The following is a 6,000-nucleotide window of genomic DNA, read 5'->3' as shown; positions in this document are numbered from 1 at the left end:
TCTCTCTCTCTCTCTCTCTCTCGTGCTTACTCTTCCTGTGATGATTTGTCAATACCTACATGTTAAGACAAAATGGAGTGATTGATGTAGGTATTGTGATGTAGTATTCTGCTACTTGGTAAGGGTTACTTGAAAGTAAGCACTGACAGACAGATCTGATGGCCCAGATTGCAGCTTGGGTACACTGTGACTATGGGTAGTTGAATGATGTTCAGGATCGGACTGAACAGGACTCAGAAAGATTTCATAACATTCAAAAATTCAAATTTAGGTGTTCTTTATTTCGAGTCGTCCACCTAATATTTTCAGGCTTTGACTGGTCAGTGGTTACTGAGACTTCATAAGCAAACTCACAGGTAAGTGAGAGACTTGCTTTTCCATTGCTGTATCCTGTTTCCTGACACACTATCCAGTTCTAGAAGGCCTTTCTCTTCCAGTTGTTTCCGTCTTTAACTTTTCTGTGACCAATCCATGTTTGTCTTTCTTGGTCTAGTGATCCTCAAGGAAGTTCTTCTGATGCCCCGACCCAACCTGGGGGAGGTGCTCTCCCAGGTAGCTTAAAAAAACCATCACTCTTTTGTCCTGTTTCCTACAAGGGTCTTTTTTTTTTTTTTCTCATTCCTATATCCCAACACGGTTGTGACTCAACTCAACAAGCCATTCATGACCTCTTTTTTGGAATAACTGAAATCGAATTATGAGCCCCAAATTCTTATGTTTTTACTAAATCGCCCATCCTCTCTGTGGAAATTAAAATGTCTCACATATGCTAAAGTGTGTGTACCACCACGACCATGGTAGCTGGCTTCAGCGAAATAATCAAATTCCATGAGCGCAGGGTTAAAGAATGGCTTGCTTGCTGGGAAGGGGTCCCAGGGTAGGGCCCACACTGGGCGGAGCGCGAGGGAGGGAGGCGGGGACTCTAGGCTGTGGCCCTGCCCACAAGAGGGCGACGGAAGGGGCTCAACTCAAGGGCGGAGTGTTCGGGAAGAAGGCGGGGTCTCAGCGCGGCGGCCCCGCCCCGGGGCGGAGCCGGGAGAGGGGAAGGCGGGGCTCGCGGCGAGGAGGACTGCTTCGGAGGCGGCAGGGTGGTTTGGTCGTGGGCCCAGCGGGTGGCCCGGGTCACCGCCGGCGCTTCGGCGGCCATCTTGCCCGCGCCCGTCTCCCGCGGCGGGAGGGGCGGCGTAGAGGCCGGAAACGTCTGTGTGGCGACAGGCCACCTCCTCAGGTCAGTGAGTGCGGCCCGGAGCGGGTGTCTGCGTGAGGCCCGGGGTGGCAGCCGCGGCCGCTTCCTCAGAGCCTCGCCCGCCGGCGGGTGGCGTTCCGATCGATCAGTGCGCTGGTCACGGCACCGGGCGCCTTGGGGTGTCCCGCGGCCGCGTGGCGACCGTCCTCCGTGCGGCCGCGGCGGGAGTGCGGAGCCGCGTCCCCCGCCGCCGAGCGGCTCAGCCAGGTGTCTGGACCGTGGGAGTCACGATCGGATTCCTGGCTTACCCGGAATAGCAACAGGATGAGTTCCAGTTGTACCCAATCAAATCCTTGTTAAAGGGCCTGTCACCCCCGTGAGCTCTGTGCCCTACCGACGCGAATAAAGCAAATTCCTTGAGAGGAATGGAGCCTCTCTGCTTTGCTGAATGGCTCAGCACACGACTGCTCTTGTTGGCTCTTTTGAATAACTATAGTTTAACGAAAATATAGATGCGCAATGTCTTGTGGAGATGGTAGTACTCCAAATTTCCTGAAACTGCTATCGTTTATTTAGCGCGGAAAGAAAGACGACAGACCATATAATTGTATGTTTTGCGTTATGACAGTGTTTTGAATGTGTGCCCAGTTGCCACGTGGGGTTAAGATGCTTTGTAAGTGTAAAGTATAGACTGGATTCCCAAGATTTAATAAAAATATAAAAACTTTTCGTTTTTTTTAATTGGTTGTATATTTTAAATTATTTCTTATTTGATAGGTTAAATTAAAAGATATTCTAAATTTCGTTTGCTACTTTTGAAATGTGCCTGCTAGAGAATTGTAACTGGTGGTTCACTACATTTCTTTTGGATAGTGTTACGGATGTTCTTTCTGGTGGTGACTTGTGGGGAACCATTGAAGGGAAATGAACACTGACTAAATTTGAAGGTGAGGACCTAAATTATTGCCATCTCTTAGCCCCTCCATGGATTTGCCAGTTGTCTCCAGCATCTGAAAGCATTCACTTCCAGGACTGGTTGAAAGAACTAAATAGGGACACCAACATCTGCATGAAGCAGAAAACTCAACTCTGATGAGTTGGTGTTAGAACTTTGTGAGGTGGAAATTATGTAGATGTTACCCAAGTCACAAGGGTCTTGTAATCGTCTAAACTAATAAGTGCATGAAAGACTTTCTGATCCCTTACTGGTTTTTGTTGTTGTTTGCTTGTTTTGTTTTTTGCTGTCCTCCATATTTATATTATGTATGTTAATAAGCAAGGACCCATTTGTATAGAGTGTTAGATTTCTTAACAGGATGGTTATAGACATACTGGTTTTCTAGGGCCATCTTTGTATTGTGCAACTCTACGCAGGAGCGCCAGCCGAGCATTTAGAATGCCTAGCAGTTTAAAGCTGCTATGTCACTCCTTGACATTTTCATTTTGCACTGGGCCCTGCAAATTAGGTAACTGCTTCTTTCTTTAGCACTGGTCGAAGTTGGAAGTTGACAGATAGGCACAAAACCAAATCATCTGTTCTGTTTAGTCCGTCACAAAATGAGAAGGATTTATTAGTTCCTTTCTAACTGAAAAGTTCAGTGTATGTTTTGTATGTGTTACTGCCATAATTTTGTGAGTGGTGACAGTATTTTACAGGCATAGCATTGGAGTGCTGACTGGTTCTTGTTGCGCATCACCTAGATCACAGTGTTCAAATTACAGTGTCTTAGTTTCGTTTCTGTTGCTGTGATAAAGTACTTTGACAGAAGCACCTTCAAGGAGGAGATTTTATTTTAGCTTATGTTTCCAGGTTGCAGTCCATCACTGTAAAGCAGTCAGCATGACAGGAACCTGCGGCAGCTAGTCACGTTGCTTCTGCACTTAGGAGCTGGAATCCGTAATGTAGTATGCACATGCTTCCTGCTCAGCCAGCCTTCTCCACTCTCAGACAGCTCAGGATCCCCTTGCCTACCGGAATTGTACCACCCACAATAGGTTGATCCTCCTCTACTTAATATGATCAAGGTGGGCCACATGCCAACCTGATCCACACGCTCCCTCCTTGAGAGCCTCTTGTCAGCTGCTTCTGGATTGTGATATTGATTTATTTATTTATTTAGACAGGGTTTCTCTGTGTAGCCCTGGCTGTCCTGGAACTCACTCTGTAGACCAGGCTGGTCTCGAACTCAAAAATTCGCCTGCCTCTGCCTCCCAAGTGCTGGGATTAAAGGTGTGTGCCACCATGCCCAGTGGATAAGTTGGTGATTAAAAGTAACCATCACATACTGTAGCCTTCTTGTTGTTTGTTTTTGAGACTGGATTTCCTGTGTCTGAGGCCAACTCTGATTCTTGATCCACTTCTACCTCCTTTTGCCAGGACCAAGGTGGACTTCACCACACCTAGCTTACAGTAACTCTTTTGAATTGGATTTTTCTACATGGTTTTGTTTTGTTTTACCATATATAATTTGTATCAGTAGTAAGATTGTAGAATGGAATCCTAGGTTAATGTGTGTTTATATAAGTATTGAGTTTTTCTTTTTTGTTTTTTCAGGGACATAGCAGGAATCTCAAGACATGGTTCAGAAGCTCCCTCTACTTGTGAAAATCTAGGTATGGGCACGACCCCTTACTCTAGGTGCTATCTAGTTTTCTTTGCTGTCTGATATGATTTTCTTCTCTTCCTCATTTTTTCAGTTTTCAAACTTTCTCTATTGTATGTGTCTGTTCATTAGAATGCAGCTTTGTTAGAGCAGGGTTTTTATCTGCCCCTAGCTATCACTGTGTTCCCATAATTGAGAAAAATGTGCATACAATGTGCTAAATAAACAGCTACAGAATAAACAGAATACAGTGTATTAAAGCAACCCACTTTTAGGATGCTTTACTTTGGATCTTCCATTTCTAGAACCAACTGTAACAGTGATAGCTTTGTTCTTAGAGTTAGGCTCTGTTGCAAAAAAGAAATGTTGATTCTTCAGGAGTAGGAAAAAGTGGAAGCATGAAGAAAGCGTAAAACCTTGGACTAATAGTTGTGAGAAGTGTCCATGGACCCCTGAACACATGCCTGCACTAGGCAGACATTAACCATCTACTAACTGGCTAGTTCTATGTTATGTATTAGAACTATAGTGGAAACAAAAGATATTTCATCTTTTGTATTAGAAGGCCTAATCTAGTACAAGAGACTTAGCTATGAGGTTTAAAGAGAGAGAATACTACTTGATGAGAGTGTATTTCTAGACAAGAGAACATTTGCAAAGATGAGAGATGGCTGGGGAAAGAAGTGAATTCCAAGAACTGAAGAAAAAAAATCGGTGTAGCTAAAATACTGCAAGTAAGGTATCCCAGGAGGTCAGAGCAACAGGTAGGGGCTGAAGGTATTTATAGATCTGTAAATTACTTGTGTAAACTGGTAAATCATTGTGTTATACAATGATTATTCTGGCATGAAGAAATGACATAGTATAGTGCTTGCTACACCCCCATGAAGACATGAGTTTTGGGATCCTCAGAATCTATGTGAAAAGCTGGGCATGATAATGTGCACCCACGATTTCAGCACTGGAGAGGCAGAGACGCGAGGATTCCTTGGATTTGCTGGCCAACTAGTATTGCCAGCGAGTTAGTGAGCTCCAAATCCAGGAAGGAACTTTGCCTCAAAAACATAAAGTATACAAATTGAACTGGGTGGGTTATCTTTAAAAAAAAAGAAAAGGAACAAAAATTTGGGAGGAGTGAGGAGGAAGAGTGAATATATGTTGAAAATACATTGTATGTATGAGCTTCTCTGTGAGTTCATGAAAAGTAAGGCGCTAGAAGACATCTAACATGACTTACATGGCCTACATATACCACCTGTACACATGAACACATAAGCCATATATGCTCACATATGCACAACACAAAGGTTATTCTGACTCTTTAAGGATCATAGTAAAGATGAATTGTTGAGATAGTGCCACACACTAGAAATTATATGTTCCTCGATCTCTCATAGTTAGTCTATAGCACCTTGAGAATATGTTCACTGTAATACCCTGGTAGAAAGAAGTAAATAATTTGAATAAAGGAAAGACACACAACAAAGTGGAAAAGGAAATAAAGAAGAAGTGATATTAAGAATATAATGGAAATGACTGATCCTAGGTTTCAGAAGTGTTAAAGGAGGAAATAAAACCAGTATGAGAATTTCTGAATGTTTTTTCAAATCTAAATTATATGAGTTCTGGAGAGATGGCTCAGAGGTTAAGAGCGCTCTGCTCTTGCAGAAGACATGAGTTCAGTTCCCAGCACCCACATTAGGTGATTCAACAGCCTGTAACTCCATCTCCAGCTGACCCAACGCTGTTTCCTAGGCTCTAAAGGAACTGCACTCATGTGCACAATACCCACATTCACATACATACAGAATTAAAAATAAAAGACTTCTTAAAAGTTAGATAAATATGAAGTCTGTGAAAGTCTATATTAAGAATTCATGTCGAAAAAATGTTTGCAAGATCAGGAGGTAAAGCAGTTATGTGAGAGTTGAATATTTATCAAAGAATATCTTTATTAGGAAAGTATGTTCATCTCTATACTTGATACTTGTAGTAGATAGTGGCAGACTGAATGTTCACCTTCTGAAAATAACCACAGTGAGATTTGTAAATGTTTTGTTAATTTTGTATCTAACCTATTCTTGCCAACCTCTTGGCAGCACTTAATATTTGCATCCAGCTTTCATTTTTAAGCAAAAAAAAAAAAAAAACAAAAAAACAAAAAAACTATTCTGGTTTTAGTTAAAACTTATCTAGGCTTATAAAATTGAA

General features: G+C 42.7%; 1 protein-coding gene across 2 annotated transcripts in view; it reads left to right on the top strand.

The window, feature by feature from the left end:
- The first annotated feature begins 338 nt into the window (after window positions 1–338).
- Window positions 339–6,000, top strand: part of Mios (meiosis regulator for oocyte development) — a 28,554-nt gene continuing 22,892 nt past the window's right edge. Inside the window, exons 1-3 of one of the 2 annotated variants that reach the window (XM_021165674.3) lie at window positions 339–1,228; window positions 2,060–2,133; window positions 3,741–3,799. The gene's annotated coding sequence lies outside the window, so the exon portion shown is untranslated. The remainder of the gene's footprint in view (window positions 1,229–2,059; window positions 2,134–3,740; window positions 3,800–6,000) is intronic. The other variant, XM_021165673.3, reaches the window with a different exon arrangement.

Source organism: Mus caroli, unplaced genomic scaffold (assembly GCF_978045245.1).
Source record: "Mus caroli unplaced genomic scaffold, Mus_caroli_1 scaffold_7, whole genome shotgun sequence".
Taxonomy (NCBI): Eukaryota; Metazoa; Chordata; class Mammalia; order Rodentia; family Muridae; genus Mus; species Mus caroli.
This window is presented reverse-complemented; position numbering and strand designations above follow the sequence as displayed.